General features: G+C 41.0%; 1 long non-coding RNA gene across 1 annotated transcript in view; it reads right to left on the bottom strand.

Annotated features, from left to right (window-relative positions):
• The window catches only part of LOC121499403, a 31372-nt gene extending 20539 nt beyond the window's left edge, over positions 1-10833 (bottom strand). Inside the window, exons 1-2 of the long non-coding RNA XR_005990113.1 lie at positions 10645-10833; positions 8837-9012 (exon numbers count right to left, since the gene is read on the bottom strand). This is a non-coding gene — a long non-coding RNA (uncharacterized LOC121499403). The remainder of the gene's footprint in view (positions 1-8836; positions 9013-10644) is intronic.
• Between the last annotated feature and the right edge of the window lie 5923 nt (positions 10834-16756).

Genomic DNA, 16756 nt, shown 5'->3' with positions numbered 1-16756 from the left:
CCTTGAAGACTCACAGGATACCTCTTGTTTGCCCATCCAGGTCCACTGTACCCTCCTCCTTCCTGCTCTGCTCCAGGAGGCCAATGTATAGACTGCATCAACTGGCTTCCTCTTCCACTGGCTTCCAGTTGGTTGGGAAAGGGCACCTTTTTTTTTTTTTAATTTTTAAAGATTTATTTATTTAGAGAGAAAGAGGTTGAGAATCCTAAGCAGACTCCCCACTGAGCTGCGTGCCCAGCATGGGGCTCAATCATATGACCCTGAGATTATGACCTGAGCTGAAATCTAGGGTCGGCTGCTTAATCGACTGAGCTACTTTTCTTTCTTGGGAAAGAGTAAGGTAGGTGAAGTCAAGGTATGTATTCCTCAGTTCCCTCCTTGCCAGATGGCCATCAGTTGACTGTGTCCTCGATTGAAGACCACGCTGTCAGGAAGCCTCTCTACATAGCTGGCTGGTACTTCTTCACTTCCTACATTCCCGAAGCTATGCCTCCCACCCTCCCTCCACTTCAGACCAAAGGATGGTAATTCCCAATACTACTAGCCTTAGGGGACTACACTATCCCATGTGGTTTCCCTAACTTCTGTCTACATTCTCAAATGACCCAATATGAAGTGCCATCTATCTTCTGCTGGGATTCTAACTGCTACAAGGACAGCTTCTTATCTATCTCTGAAGCCTCACATCCAACACAGCACTTGGCATACAGTCGGTGCTCAATAATGGTTGAACGAATGAATGGGTCATCTTGCTGCTATTTGCCAAGTTATGCCCAGCCATGTCTGAGACAACAGATAGTGGTGGTAATGAGTGAACCCATTGAAAATAGGCTCAAGGAGAAATAGCAGGAGGTACTTCCAAAAACACAGGTGGGGTATAAGTCTCAACAGAGTGACTCATAATTGTTTAGGACTAGAGAAAAGAAGTGAGGGTCTGAATCCTCCTGGTAAATTTAGAAGGGAAGTTCACCTCTGGAATGTGAAGAAGGTTGGAGCAATTGATGTGAAAGACAAGATGTGGAAGATACAGAAAAAAGAGGGAAATAGTTGATGCTAGTATTTTTTTTAATTGTTTATGCAACTGCACATATTTATAGTATGTCAGGACAGTGATTCTCTGGCTTGGATGCAGGAACAGAATTCAAATAAACATTGTACTGAGCAGCCCCAAGTGTCAGGCATTGTAGTAGGACCTGGAGTCATAGGGATGAATGAGACACAGTTTCTATTCTTGAGAGAGAGGGAGACAAACACATAAACAGACTTTAAGGCCACCTGGTAAGGACTATAGTCTGTGGAGAGTGCAGACAGACTCAGGATAAGTTATCCAACCCAGCCTGGAGGAGATAACGTGAAAAAATCCAGAAAGACTTCCTGAGAAAGTGAGCTCTGAGAGGCATCCTGAAAGCATCAGTCAGGCAAAGAAGGGTGGCCTAGATTTGGGCATAAGTACAGTGAGCAGAGGAGAAGACCAAAGAGGTGAGAGCACAGGACCCACACACCTGATACCAGGCCTGAGAGCCAAACACTGTGGCCTGAATGGGAAACTGTTGTGTTTTATCATTAGTTTTAATTACAAAAGATACCTCTTTTTTTTTTTTTTTGAGAGAGAGAGAGAGAGCAAGAGAGTGAGCACACGAAGGGGCAAGGGCAGAGGGAGAGAGAGAGAATCTTAAGCAGGCTCCAGGCCCAGTGCACAGCCTGACACAGACCCCTATCCCTCAACCCTGAGATCATGACCTGGGCTAAAATCAAAAGCTGGATGCTTAACTGACCAACCACCCAAATGCCCCCCAAAGATATCATTAACATATGTCTATAAACAGTCTAAAGAAACCAAAAGAAGTTTTCAGAGAGAAAGCAGTCTGCTTTCACTTCACTACCCATCCCCCTCCATTCCTCACAGGAAAATCCCACTAGTAGCCAGGCAGGTTTCCTGGATTTTCTTCTATGGGTGGTGAAATAATATTTTGGTATTTTAATCATTGTGGTTTTGTCCTCAATATTTGTTGTTGTTATTTCTGATGGCCTTTTTCTTTTTTTTTTTTTTAACTCTTGGGTTTTTTTGCCTCCTTTGGTCATACTCCCCAAACACATACACCATTAAAGCACGATAATGGGGCAAGAGCATTGCAGGAATCAAAAGGATACATGGTAAAAGCTGTAAATTCCAAAAACCTGAAATAAAAGTATCCTCAGTTCCCAAATCTTGATGTGATGTATTCAAAACAAAGCCCTGAAATATCTGCAGCATAGAACAGTAGTTTGGAAATAGAACACACACAGAGGCCAACTTCTTTGCCACCACAGACTAGCTAGGAAGTGGAGTGATAGAAGGAACAGGATGTGACAAGGGGTCTGTGTGAGTCAGGATGAGGGCAGGACCTGAAGCAACCACATCCATACAGGAGGAGACTCCACCCTCCTCCTTGGGAGCAGCAGAGAGCTACCGGGAGCCAAGGCAATGACTGCAGAGGATCCAGCAACCAACCATTTGAGTATACAGAGCCAACAAACACTTTAGTTGTTCTTCTGGCTGTCCTCTGGCAAGGGCTTTCTATAAACAGCAGCCAGCTGGACAGCCATCAACTGTCCAGCAGATATGGTGGCTGTTCATGCCTTAGAACTTTGCCCTTTCCAAAGGTTCAGGCCATTTATAGACCTCCAAGATGGAGCCAGGATACCTAAGAGGTGGAGATGTGGTAAAGCAAGTACCCACATCCATACTGGGCAGCCGGGGGAGAGCCAACCCAAGAGCTCCTTACTCCCTGGCAGGGGCAACCACCGCTCAGTAGGCATTTGTACACAGGTGCAGATGACTCTGTAACACACATTGGTCATCCTATGTAGACTATTCCATGATTTAATAGTTTTAACTTTCAGCACCGGGAACAGTTCGGGCAAAGTAAGTCCTCTGTAACTATTTGATGAGTAAATAGCTAATATAAGGGTGATCTTTCCTTGGAGAATGTACAGACTTCCATTACTCTTTTTAACTGGCTGCACAGCACCCTATGATATGATACAATCTACTTAACTATTTCCCCACCTAAGAATACTTCTGCAAGTGTACTGCTGTAGGTTAGATACAAAGTACAACTGCAGAGCCAAAGTACATACACATTTTGAAAGATACTGCCAAACTGTCCTCCAATAAGGATATACTGATTTACAGGCAGCAAAGGTAAATGATATAATAGCAAATGTTGACTTAGAGTTTATTGTACCTAAGGCAACTTCCCAAATATTCTGCGTGGGCTGCTTAGTTTATTCCTTAAAGCAGCCCTTTAAGACAGGTACTTTTGTCTTCTTTTTACATTTTCTTTAGAAATGGAAGCATAGACAAGTCAAACAACTTGACCAAAGTCGTGGATTAGTAAACTGGACTCCAGAGCGTGTGTCCTGCCCTACAGGAAGGGTGTCTGTTTTCCTACACCTTAAGTAATAATAGGAGATTACGCATTTCTGTCCATCTGTTAAGAGATAATGTGAGCGAACATACTGTATGAGCTCAAAAGGGGACACAACAGATAAAAATTAGAAAGTTGATTCCATGCAGCTATTTCTCCAGTAGACCCAATTTTTAATATTTTTGTGACAAAACAAAAAGTTCTAATGTCCTTGCTGACAGGGTGAGAGTTATCAGTTAGGGATCTGAGTGGTAGACAGCAGAATCCACACAAGCTAGTTTCAACAGAGATGGATTTATTGTTTGTTATCTGGGTTTATAGAACTTCCAAGAGGGCCAGAATGAAGTTTGGCAGCCACATGGCCAGGAACAATACCACCAGGAGAAATACCCAACCACACTAGGATCCCAATGGACACCAAGGAACCTGATGGCTGCCATTGAGAGCATGGGACAGCAGACAGTTGTGTCAGTGGCTCTTGAAAAATCACACAGGACACTAGATCCTGAGGAGCTGCCAGTTCCTCTTATCCACACCACCTTCTAAGTTTCCAGTAGAACCTACTTGCAAAAGAGCCTGAGATGGATTTTTAGCTTGCTAGACTCTGAGATATAATCCAGAAGGGTTTGGAGTAAGTCCTACACAAATGGCAGCTTCCATTATAAGCATACACACTTAGTCTCCCTAATGATTCAATAAAGTTTTGTCCTCTGTGAAAAGGGTGTGTGTGTATAATGTTATCTAAAAATATCTTTATTTTTCCTGAATTTTCCCTCTTGCAATTTGTCCTAAATACGAGGGCAGTCTGAAAACCAGTGGCTCCAGCTGTAAAGAGAACAGAATTGGACCAGTAAAGATTTAGCATTCTCAGGGCAAGATCATCGATTACCTGTTCAGGCACCTGGGTGGCTCAGTTGGTTAAGTGTCTGCATTCAGCTCAGGTCATGATCCTGGGGTCCTGGGATCAAGCTCATATGGGGCTTTCTGCCCAGTGGGGATCCTGCTTCTCCCTCTCCTTCTATCCCTGCTCATGCGCTCACTCTCTCTCTCTATATCAAATGAATAAAATCTTTTTAAAATTTGACCACCTGTTAATATAGATATAACAGTTAATATAGATATAAAAATAGATCACCTGTTAGTATAGATATAATATCAGTGCATCATCCCCCCAGACTTGACTTCTCTGCTCCTGAGAAGTACACCCCCCACCACTCCTCCCGTCTGCATGCATGGCTACTATATAGGACCTTCCTTATTCATTTATTCTCCTTATGATTCTTCCACTTCATTTCCCCAACCCAATGTGACTGATCGAGGGAAGGGCACCTGACCCAAATTAAGACAATGGGCTCCTTTACTGGTAGTTTTGAACTTGTGTCTCAGTCTGTGAAGCCCAGAAGATATGAACCTGAAAAGCTGTTGGTAGCCTAGTGTCTTGCATGTAGTGGAAGCCAGTCTGCAGTGACAGAAATACAGCCAACCCAAAGGAGGGAAGATAGTCGGAGTGAGTCCTGTAGGATTTGAGCTTTTGGTTTAAGTCATTCCTGAGACTCAACTGCATTACAATCTTCTTGTGACTTCCCATATCTGATCAAGTTTAAGATACCATCACTTAAAAGATGCACCACTTTGTTAGTAGGTATGTTATGTAAATACACTTGCAGTGAAAGCATAATGTGCTATCAAGTGTGTTAGACTGATTTTATTGCAGGGATATTTTTAAAAATTGTAATGTAAGTCTTAGAACCAATGAAATAGTTATTCAACTCCTTGGAGTCTAAGCAAATTTAAGGTGGCTTCCTTGAGCATCGATCAATATAATATCAGTGAAGACAATGGAAAGATAGGTTCTGACCTGGGAACAGGATAATGTGGCCAAGACATGGCAGTAAGTATTTCTTTTCTTCTTCTTCGTCTTCTTCTTCTTCCTCTTCTTCTTTAAGAGGGAGAGATAGACAGAGGGAGAGGAAGAGAGAATCTCAAGCAAGCTCCATGTCCAGCTCAGAGCCTGACATGGGGCTTGATCTCAGGATCCTGAGATCATGACCTGATCTGAACTCAAGAATTGGATGCTTAATGGACCCAGGAGCCCTTGCAGTAAGTATTTCTTAAGGGAAAAATCATTTTATTCAAGAATTTTAAAGAGCATAAATTACCCTGAAAGTAATTGCGATTGCCAGTGTCTTCATATGCTCCTCCAGTGTTACTTAGGAGCACTGTAGTGACCCATCATTAGGTGAATGACTGGCAGTAATAGTAGTTTCAAGCAAGTCAACTGAGGTGCTTTCCTATAATTATTATTCACAAATAGAAATTTTGAATATTGGCTAATGTACATGAGCATATTCTCAAGCCAGAAGTTAGAAAGTCCCCAGAATCCACCTTCCTAATATAATTAAATTGTTTTCTAACTAGTGAATGAATGACTCAAACTGAAGAAAGCTTTGAAACTCCACAAAGAAGCAAACTTTTCTTTGGTGAAACAATTTGAAAACTCAGATTTATCTTGGCAGTACACGTAAAGGGCCCTATCTGAAGGCTATGGAAATTTACAAACTATTTACAAATGGTTGTCCCACCAAAAAGAATTTTTGGAGCTAAATGAGAATTCATTCTTATAGACTGAACTGTCCTGTAGCCCACTTTTACTTTAAATTTGGCTGGTGGTATTGCTTCTGCCGTAGTGTGAGCTGTGAACTTCCACAGTCTGCCAGATGGCAGTGGGAAGCCCATTAGATATGCATCACACATCCTGATCAAAACTGAAAGAAATTATGCTCAGATTGAGGAGAGATGCTCGAGAGTAAGGCAATGATTAGAATTTTCTGTATTTTTACAGAAGATTTCACATAATCATTGTCCATAAATAAACTCATTCTTATGATCCTGCAGACCCAGATCTGGGATAACTTCCAAAGGAGCTCCTCTCGTGGTTGGGTCAAAACGTGCACGTTCCCGTGATATTCATTAGAGAACGCCATAGAGCTGGTGCCCTTTCAAGGTTATCTCAAAAAGTCTGAGAATCAGAGTGTAAGCTAATACATTAAATGCTGTGTCTTTCAGAGGCGGTCTGTTCTTTAATATGTACTGGAGAGGAAATAGAGGAATTCAGTTACAAAGGAAGCTTATTAGGATCTTTGAGAGAACAGACTTGATGAAAATAAATGGGAAATGCAGTATATAAATACTGCCGATAGGAAAAGTCTAAGTAGAAGTTTGAAAGGGGCCGTGGGACCCAAAGTGTATAAAATAACATTATCTGATTGTAAAGTTTATCATCTCTGAAATAAAATATAAGATTGTGTTTGCTGCTGAACAAAATCATGAGATCGTATCATAATCATACATTACCAGCTATCTGTGGAATAGAAGACATTTATATTAGGGCTGATTCTAATGCACTGTTGTGAGAAAAGATCTTCCTTTTTATTGCTTAAGGAGAGCCAATCACTGTAAATATGTCCATGGAAGCCAGTTCCCACTCTGCTTTGAATTGTCTTTTTGGCAAGGAGTAAACGAATACATTTTTCTAGTTCTCAGTTTCCCCATCTATAAAATAAAGGGGGAAAATGCTTCTTTCCTCACTCACTGGGATGCTGTGAAGAATAAAATAAAGAGACATTTCAAAGGGAGTAAGCTCTATCTTGGATGAGGGGAAGAAAACAAATCTTTCTGCCCTATCCCCAAATTTTCTGAGAATACTGGACTACACCAATAGACACTCACTGAGCATCTGTTATGACCCTAACAACCCTTAGAAATCCAAAATTGGCTCTGAGGGAATCTTGGAAGACCACAAACATGCAGCGGTAGTAGAAGCAGGGAACATAGTGCTGGCACCTAAGATGAAAATGGCCCTCGAGTTGTAAGGGATATAGGGTGTAGACTCCCTGCTCTCATAGAGCATCCAGTCCGGTGCCCTTGAGTTATACTTTCCAACCTGCCTCTGCATCTCCCCAAACACCCAGATCCGCCTCTCTCCAGGTATAAAGAATTGGAGCATCTGGAATAAAGAAGGCAGACTTGGATGACATCACTGGACTTCCCATTTGAACTTGCATTCAAGTGTGGCTCTGCCATTATTTATGTTCAGCAAGATGTTGTTTGAAGAGAGAATTTAACATCTAGAACAACAAAACAAAACAACCCTTTGATTTAAAAAACCATGGGTCTAACGGGTTTCCTCATAAGCAGGAAATTGTTTCCAGAGTTTCTTCCGTTCCTTCAACAAATATTTATTGTATGCCAGTCATGGCGCTAGGGTCTCGGAAGGGTCTACACCCATTTCCAGTGTGGGGGGAGAAGGGGCTCACTCCAACAAGGCTGCCCCCTTCCCACCCCCGCTTCAGATGCCCCTTTATATATATATATTTTAAGATTTTATTTATTTATTCATGAGAGACACAGAAAGAAAGGCAGAGACACAGGCAGAGGGAAAGGCAGGCTCTGTGCAAGGAGCCCAATGCAGGACTCAATCCCGGGACCGCGGGATCACGACCTGAGCCGAAGGCAGACGCTCAACCGACGAGCCACCCAGGTGTCTCAGATGCCCCTTTATAAACCTAGGTTGTCACCTGAACTTCTGACTGACCAACTTATACGTTTGAAGTTCCAACAACTTCCCCCCTTGAATTTCATTCATTTGCTAGAGTGGCTCACAAAACTTACTAGAATACTGGTTTAGTATCAAAGGCTATAGCCCAGGAAGAGCCAAATGGGAGAGATGTGTATGGCAGGGTGTGGGGAAAGGGTGCAAAGCTTCCAGGCCCTGCCAGGCCCCCTATTCTCCCCAAATCTCCACGTGCCCACCAACCTGGAAGCTCTCTGAGCCCCATCCTTTTGAGTTTTTATGGATACTTCATTACTTAGTCACGATTGATTAAATCATTGACCACTGGTGGCTGATTCAACCTCCAGGCCCTCTCACCACCCTGAGGTCAAGGGGTAGGACGGAATAGGAGCTCTGTGCCAGAAATGGGACATAGACCAAATACACATTTCTTGTCATAAATCACAATATCACAGGTCTCAGCTGTGAAAAGGACAAAGTCCCAGCTCTGATGAAGCTATCATCAACATAAACTGAACATCCAGATTTTGTTTTTCTAGGTTTTATTCTTTAACTGAACCAGATGTTTCTCCCATAATTCTACACATTCTTTCTTACTCCACCCCCTCTCTGCCACCCTTTTTTCCCTCCAGAAAGTCATTTCTATTTATTTGCAAACACAGATTTTAACATTTGCTCATCTGAAGTGTATTAGTCCCTACATAGCTCTGCCATTGGTTCTGAACCAGGCAGGGCATAAAATAAGTACGTCTGGATAACATGTGCTTCTTCCCAGGCTTTATTTCCTTCTGTTTTATATTCGACATGACATGTCAGAAAAATATCTTGGAGCAGAATGTTTATATGTACATACCTTGGGTAGATTTGATTTGATGGGCCGTGTAGACATAATCAATCAATTGACAAATATTTCTGTAGACATTCCTTGGACGTATAAAACGAGGCCCTCATTCTCAAGAAACATATCAAGCTTCCTGTGAGGGGTATCTCTGTAAGGATAACAGAGGCCTACCCTCTCCCTGCAGTCATCTGAAAGGAGAATGAAGGAGTTTAAAAGTGACAGGCAAGTTATCTCCTCTTGTAGTCCACAGCCAAAATGATGACTACCTCATCGTGAACACCTTCATGTTGTTTATTACGTGTGTGTGTGTGTGCGCGTGTGTGTCTGTTGCAAGAACAGAACTGGTGGGGTGGGTACCTAAAGGGATAAACTTTTCACTGATCCTGGTGGATAACTTACCAGCTTTGGACAGGATGAAAAAGGTTAGCTCTAGATAAAACCAACTAAAGGGAAGGTGGTCCTCTGAGTTCTGTTCTCCTTTGTTCTTCTCGCTCCTTCTCAGCTGGGCTTGCTCATTAGCACCAACTCTCATCTTTCTGCTCCTAGAACACTGTTACTCCGGCTACACCATGTGTCCTGCCTCCTCACTAGGGTATGAAGGTAGTATTTGTACCCACCCCCACTTCCATTCATCAATAGGGTGACTCCAACTGCTCCTTGGCAGGTGGATCTTCATTCTTACTTGCTCCAGAACATCACTCCTAAAGCTGGCTCACCCAAGGGAGAAGATGGCCTTCCCAGATAGCAAAGGACCACTGTCCAAGTAAGAATGTTGTCCAGGTAAGACTGTCATCCATCTTAGGACATGATCCACATATGAGCATCATCCATATAAGGAGCCCACCGGTCTTTCCAACAACCCTCCATGCTCTTGGTGCTTTCTCCACCACCAAATTGAGTCTCTCCAATCCAGATTCTTTGGCATTGCTGGTAAATTTTAGCAGATCATGTAAATTATTCCATACTAACCACCCAATGGACAAGAGCCGTGGAGAATCTAAACACTCATCTTTTGCTTCTCTCAGGTGTCTGAATTATTGCAATCTCTAAAGACAATCCCCCCACCTTTGTTCTCTAGACCAACGAAATGACTCTAAGGGAAAGAATTTTAAATCAGGTAGTAAGGATGGAAAATATATTAAAACTAGAAGGACCTTCACCTCATATTATTACATACAGGTCATCACCAGCACAAAATTAGCTCAATGGAAAAAATTCAGTGACCTTCTCGCAAGCCCTCTTTTGCAAGAAGAGAAAAAAAAATTAATATACACTTCAAGTAGCATTCATGTTTTATAAATTTTCTGCTGTATTTTAAGTTGAAAAGGCTCTCATACAACAATAAGGTGTATTTCTTTATGTTTCCAACAAAATAACCTCAGAGTTAAAAAAAAATTATAATAAGATATTGAGGAAAATAACCTCAGGGATTAAATATTGACTGTTTGCTCTCGAGACAAGAGCACATTATTTTCCTTTGACCTCTTATATCTTCATTGAGTAACTGAAAGATAAAAATCATATTTCTGGCATTTTACGAGTTTTTATTTTGTTTTGAGCAACTTAAGATATAAACAGAAAATGTCATCCTGACCAAAAGAATATGATCACTTTTTATGAATAAGTTGTTAGCAAGGGCTTTCACCTCTGTTACGTAGAATTTACCTGGTGTACTGGTATCTAGGGCTGCTGGAACTGCAGCCTAAAAACAATCGAAATTCAAATTGTCTCATAGTTCTGGAGGATGAAGACTGAAATCAAGATGTTGGGACCATGCTCTTTCTTAAAATTATGGGGAAATCTTACATTGTCTCTTTTACCTTCTGGCAGTCTGCTGGCAATCTTCAGCACTCCTTGGCTTGTAGCTATACACTCCAATCTCTGCTTTCATCATCAGATGACATTTTCCTTGTGTCTCTGTGTCTTCATGTGGCCATCCTCTTAAAAGGACACCAGTCATATTAAATGGGCTCACTCTACCCCCATATGACCTCATTTAACTACTTATATCTGCAATGACCCTATTTACAAATGGAGTCATATTCAGACATGTTAGGGGTTAGAACTTCAATGTATCTTTTATAGGGGGACATACTTCAACCCATAACATTTGGGATTTGCAATTTTATTTGAGAGTGACTTGGAAACCAGGTATTGCTCTCTGACGAAGCTGGTTACTCAGGTTAAACCTGGGTTCTACTTTCACAGCTGTGTCTATAGGCCACAGGGATCCCCTTTACAGTGTCATGGGTTGTAGAAGAATCACTGAATCAAGACTATGAACATCTGAGTCAGAAATTCAGCTTTGTCATCTAGCACATATGACACTTTGTGTTTGACATTATAAATCCGTCATCCTCTGTGTTAGAGAGGGTAAAAATACCTATGTTCTTCAGAAGGTTAAAAACCTCTATGTATTACAGAGGGTAGAAGCACCTCTCCTTGCTGTTGATTGTGAATATATATGTATGCTTTAAATTTTAAACAAGTATGTCTCCATATATTACTTGTAAATTTAAAATATTTTAATGTAAAAGTATAAGGCTTTAGAATCTGTAAAGCACTCACCAATTAAGAAATTATTATATTTGATAAATCATACCCCTTGTCTTAAAAGTATTAAGAGTCCTTCCAAAGCACCTACCATTCACCTTAGATTTCACTTATACAAATAAATGGCACTTGAGGCAATTGTACATAGCACAGCAGCAGTTTCACATCTGACCTTTTTCTTTTCTTCCTCTTGGCTTCCACTTTTTGCATTTGCTCTTCTTTTACTTTTCCTGTTTGTTTGCCTTAGCACTTGTTCTCTACCCAGGGGCATTCCAAAGAGCACACAGGGTGCTCTAATGCACCTGTTCACCCCTGACATTAGGTTCTATGTATGTGTGTGTGTGTGTGTGTGTGCACATATACCATACAAGAACAGAACTAGTGAGTACCCAGAGGGGTAAACTTTCACTTTTCCTCATGGATATCCCTCCAGTTTGGAACAGGATAATAGTAAGGTCAACTGTAGGCATTACTAGATTAAGGGAAAGGTGGCCCTATTAAAAACAAAGATGTAAAAAAGACTCAGGGGACAGGCCTGGATCACATTCCCGCCCCCAGAGTAGGGGTAAAAGGGCTCAGCTTCGACTAAATCACATGGTCCCTGGCAGTAGGGAATAGGGGTCAGCAAGCAAAAGCAGCAGATGCTTTCTGTATATCAAGTGTGTCACAACCATGTAAATCCATATACATCTATTTCTCCAGTAAACATTACTAAGCAAGTACAGTGTACTAACTACCAAAAGACAAAGTTAACGGAAGAAAAAATATCCACTCTCAAAATGTTCACAATTGGAAGAGAAAAAAGAAAGAAAATAAGAAACCAATAGATTATCATTTTAAGTCACATGCTAGGAAAAGACATGACACTCAACCTGCCTGGGTTGTCTGGTCTCATTCACTATAATGTTTCACTTGATTAGAGGTTGGCCAACTTCTTCCGTGAAGGGCCAGATAAATATTTTCAACTTTGTGGATTAAATTATGTTGCAACTACTCAGCTCTGCCCTTGGAACCCGAAAGAAGCCATAGACAATATGTAAAGAGATGGGCTTGTCTATGCTCTAATAAAACTTTATTAACAAAAACCAAGCTTTGAATTCCATTTTTCATGTGTCATGGGATATATTCTTCTTATAATTTTTTTCAACCATTCAAAAATATAAAAAGTTAAAAATCATTCTTTGCTTGCAGGGTGTATAAAAACAGACTATGGCCAGATTTGAGATGAAGCCATGGTTCGCTGACCTAGATTATCACCCTAGTGCTGTCTCCAATATATTCCCCATACTGTAGCCAGAAGAGTCCTTCTTAGATCAGATCTTATCATGTCACACATTGTCTCAATGACTTCTCATTGCCCTCAGGATGAACTCCAAATGTCTTGATACTGGCTTATAAGGTCTTCCACAATCCCCTGCTGGACTACCTCTATTTCCATCAAGAAGCCATGCATTCATGTTCTCTGCTCCCATTCTATATATCCTAAATAATTCCTCCTCATTCCTCTATTCCCTCCTCCACAAAGCTTTCCTTAAATTCACCTCCCCTAAGCCCAGGTGAGGTGCCCTCTGCAGTGTTTTGATAGCACCATGCATTGCCTCACATCACAGACTTATTATGTATTATTATTATATATAATTTTAACCATATCATTATTATTATTCCCTATTTGCTAGCCTCTATCTTCAAGCCTTGAAGAAAACACCTTTAAGTCTATCTGTTTCTCACTTACAGCCACAGTTTCTAAATTGGAGTCTGGCACAAAGTAGATACTGGACAAACATTTATTGAAGGAAAAATCCTGGGTCTGAGGAAGCGAGGCAGAGGAGGTGTTCCCTGAGCTAAGTCTTACAAAATGAATAACAGTGTATAATTTTGACAGAAAGGGATAGGCATTTCCAAGCATCTGTAGCTGTTATGGAAGTGGGAGAGAGCATTTGAGGAACTCCAGGTAGTTTGGTATGGCTGGAGTGCTTGGTGCGAAAATAATGTGAAGTGAGACTAGAGAGAGAACCTGAGAACTTGTATGCTAAGATAAGAAATTCAGTCTTGGGCAGCCCCTGTGGCTCAGTGGTTTAGTGCCGCCTTCAGCCCAGGGTGTGATCCTGGAGTCCTGGATCGAGTCCCACATCGGGCTCCCTGCATGAAGCCTGCTTCTCCCTCTGCCTGTGTCTCTGCCTCTCTCTCCCTCTCTCCTTTCTGTGTATTCTTATGAATAAATAAATAAAATCTTTAAAAAAAAAAAGAAATTCTGTCTTACTTAATTCCTCAGGTAATGGGGAGCCTTGGAAAGACAAGGTTTTTTGGATTGACCTTTTAGAAACTTCACTTAGATCTCATTGCCCATGTAGATAGTCCAGATCCAATTAAAGTGTCTGAGATAAAGTAGACAAGATCATCTTGGCAGTAGAATTGACTGGAATTTGATGCCAATTTCACATTAGGAAATAAATTTGTAGTCTGCAGCAAGAGTTCACAAAAGAAGTAAAGACCACACGAATTAAGGATAGGTTAGTGGAAACACAGAGGAAGTTTCATACTTGAAATTCAGAAAAAATGGCCAGATTGGAAATAGAGGATTAGGAAAAGCCATAGCGGGGATCCCTGGGTGGCGCAGCGGTTTGGCGCCTGCCTTTGGCCCAGGGCGCGATCCTGGAGACCCGGGATCGAATCCCACATCAGGCTCCCGGTGCATGGAGCCTGCTTCTCCCTCTGCCTGTGTCTCTGCCTCTCTCTCTCTCTGTATGACTATCATAAATAAATAAAAATTAAAAAAAAAAAAAAAGGAAAAGCCATAGCCTGTAAGTATACGCTATCTGACTCACTAGCCTATGCATGGCTATTTAAATTTGAATTTAGGGGAATCTGGGTGGCTCAGCTGGTTAAGCGCCTGACTCTTGATCTCAGCTCAGGTCTTGATCTCAGGGTTGTGAGTTCAAGCTCCACTTTAAGCTCTACTTCAAAAATAACAATAATAAGTAAAAATAAATAAAAAATAAAAATAAATTTGAATTTAAGTTAATGAAGTGAGTGAAAGAGTTCAAAAGTTAATTTCCAGCTATAAAACAAACAAGTCATGGGGATGCAATGTACAGCACACTGACTGTAATTAACAATACTGTGTTGCAGAACAAATAAATAAATCTTAAAAAGCCAATTAATTCATCACAGTAGCTACACTTCATGTGACCATTAGCCACATGTAGCTAATGGCTATATACCTGGCAGTACAGAATTACAGAAATTTCCAACATTGCAGAAGGTTCTTTTTTCTTTTTTAAGATTTTATTCATTTATTCATGAGAGACACAGAGGGGGAGGCAGAGGGAGAAGCAGGCTCCTCACAGGGAGCCTGATGCCCTACTCGATCCTCAGACCTGGGACCCGCCCCCAGCCAAAGACAGAGGCTCAACTGCTGAGCCATCCAGGCGTCCCTGCAGAAGGTTCTATTGAACAACACCATCTAGTCTAAAGCTGAAATTACAGTTAAAGTCAAGACTGTCCAGGAAGCCCCCCCAAAGAGTTAAACATAGAATGACCATAGGACTCAGAAATTCCACTACTAGGTATGTACCCCAAAGAACTGAAAACAGGGACCTGTACAGATATTTGTAGACTAACATCATGGCAACATTATTTAACATATCTAAAAGGTGGAAGCCACCCAAGAGTCTACTTGGATCGATGATAAAGATCCACTTGGATAGCTGATTGGATAAACAAAATGTGGTATATACATCGAATGGAATATTACTTGGCCTATGAAAAGGAATGAAATTTTGATATCTCTTACAACACGGATGGGCTTTGAAAACATTGTGCTAAGTGAAATAAGCCACACAAAGGACAAATATTATATAATTCCACTTATATGGGGTACCTAGAGTAGTCAAATTCACAAAGACTGGTGATTACCAGGGACTAGGGGATGTGGGGGGTGGGCAGGTATTATTTAACGGGTACAGAATTTCTGTTGGGGATAATTTAAAAAGTTTTGGGTATAGGTAGTGGCAACGGTTACAAAACATTGTATGTATTTGATGCCACTGAACTGTACACTTACAAGTGGTTAAAACAATAATTATGTTGTGCATATTTTACTATAATAATTATAAAAAAATTATTGTCCAGGGAAAATATATTGAACAGGAGGAAGAGAAGGTTGAAGAAATTTTTGAGAGAATAAAGTAGAAAAGGAAGCCATCAAGGAATTCTGGAAAGTACAGAGGGTACAATGGGAAACTAGAGGAATGCTGTCAAAAAAAACCAAGGTGGAGGAGAAAAAGTCATTACCCACAGACCCATTTGTGATGTGCTGCCAACAACGCTCCCTATTTAAAACCCACAAGAAAGAGGTACAACCGGACTACCAAGTGTGGAAAGGTAGCTTGTGTTCTTCTGCTTCCTCCTATTCTAGATCCATTGGAGTCACTGCCTAAGCAAAAGTAAGTAACTCGACTCTAGTTCTCTTCCTCAGTTTGCTTTTTCAAGTTCTATCTGATAACCTGGCAAGTAAACAGCTCATAATTTTCCTTCCCCTCCATGCTTATGGAAATGTGTGGCTGTAAGGCATTATTTTCGTGACAGTCCAATGTGGTGGATTCAAAATCAATTTGATTAAAAGGCAAGGTAAGGATATTTACCCAAAGAATAACAAATAAATCTAGTTCAAAGTGACACATGCACCCCTGTTTATAGCAGCATTTATAGCATACAATAGCCAAACTATGGAAGCAGCCCAAGTAGTCCACTGATATATGAATGGATAAAAAGGATGTGGTATAGGGGCATCTGGGTGGCTCTGTCAGTTTAGCGTCCAGCTCTTGATTTGGCTTAGGTCATGATCTCAGGGCTGAGAGATGGAGCCAGTGTCAGGCTCCACCTCTCAGCAGGAAGTCGACTTCTCTCCCTCTGTCTTTCCCCGTGCTCATCCCCTCTCTCACTCTCTCTCAAAAATAAATAAATAAATCCTTTGATGTGGTACATATATAAGTGGAATATTATTCGGCCATAAAAAAGAATGAAATTTTGCCTTTTGTAACAACTTGGATGAATCTAGAGAATATAATGCTAAGCAAAGTTGGTCAGAGAAAGACAAATACCCTCTGATTTCACCCTGATGTGGAATTTAAGAAACAAAACACATGAGCAAAGAGGAAATAAAGAGAGAGACAAATCGAGTAACACTCTTAATCATAGAGAACAGACTGGTGGTTACCAGAGGGGAGGGGGATGCGTGAAATAGCTGATGGGGATTGTTGAATCACTATATTGTACACCTGAAACTAATATAACATTGTATGTTAACTAAAATTAAAACATGAATATGAAAACAAATTTGAAAACAAAAAAGGAAAAGTAAATCCAAAGGTGGTGAGG

The sequence above is a fragment of the Vulpes lagopus genome, chromosome 10 (genome assembly GCF_018345385.1).
Source record: "Vulpes lagopus strain Blue_001 chromosome 10, ASM1834538v1, whole genome shotgun sequence".
Taxonomy (NCBI): Eukaryota; Metazoa; Chordata; class Mammalia; order Carnivora; family Canidae; genus Vulpes; species Vulpes lagopus.
The sequence above is the reverse complement of the archived record's forward strand: the minus strand, read 5'-3'. Positions and strand labels throughout refer to the sequence as shown.